General features: G+C 62.7%; 1 protein-coding gene across 2 annotated transcripts in view; it reads right to left on the reverse strand.

Annotated features, from left to right (window-relative positions):
- Positions 1 to 941, reverse strand: part of CTBP2 (C-terminal binding protein 2) — a 269,000-nt gene that overhangs the window by 267,774 nt on the left and 285 nt on the right. The gene's annotated exons all lie outside the window — the stretch shown is intronic.

Raw genomic sequence — 941 nt, forward strand, 5'->3', positions numbered from 1 at the left:
CCAGGAGTTAAGGTGATTCCACCAGCAGGTAAATCTTCCTGTGCAGCAGGACAAGGGGGATTGCTCTCTTGGAAATCAGCAGTGGAAAACAGCCGCTCAACTTTGCTAAACACGGGCTTAGTGAAAAAGCACTAGATTTCTCTTCCAACACAGCCTGGAGGAGATGCCTGGGGAGGGTGCAGGGTGCTGTCACACACAAATCTCCACTGTAGCCAGAGGAGTTGCTAAGTGACTGGCTGCAGCTTCATTTTTTTTTTTTTTTTTTTTTTTTTGCAGGGCCTGTGTATCCATGAGGGGCGACTCGTGGCCCTGGGCTGCATTTCCAGCCCCCCCTCCCTCAGCACTGCGAAGGGAGAGGGCGGCCGGCACGGCCTGCACCGCGGAGCTGCCAGCGCCTGCCTTCCCGGACACGCCTGCCCTGGGAGGGAGCCTCCCCCCGCCCGCTCGGCCAGCGCCGCCGGCCCCTCCGCACCCAGCAATGAGGAATAATGCGAGCACAACAACTCTGCCCATTGTTCGCGCCAGGACGGCTCCCAACTTTCCCATTGTTGCTGCAAGTGCGGCGGGAAGTGCCGCGGACGGGAGCAAACCCCGGGGCGAGGGAGGGAAGATGGGATGGGATGGGATGGGATGGGAAGGAGAGAAGCCGCCCCTTCCCCTTCCCCTCCGCCTTCCCCCTGCCTCCTCCCGGCCGAGACTTTGGCAGCCCGCGCTAATCCTCCGGCAGATGCTGCCCCTCGCCCAGCCAACAATGCGCGCCCGGCACAACAAAAGGCTCCCGCTCCCCTCGGCCCGGGGGCAGCTGCAAACTTCTCCCGCCTCCCGCCGAACAAAAAGCCAAGGGGGAGGTGGTCAAAGATGTCCTCGGATTATTTCTGGCTCCCCCCGCAACCCCGGCCCCCCAAACGCCGCAGCCGCAGCCGCAAGCCCACCCCCCGCCC

The sequence above is a fragment of the Alligator sinensis genome, unplaced genomic scaffold (assembly GCF_000455745.1).
Source record: "Alligator sinensis unplaced genomic scaffold, ASM45574v1 scaffold193_1, whole genome shotgun sequence".
NCBI classification, from domain to species: domain Eukaryota; kingdom Metazoa; phylum Chordata; order Crocodylia; family Alligatoridae; genus Alligator; species Alligator sinensis.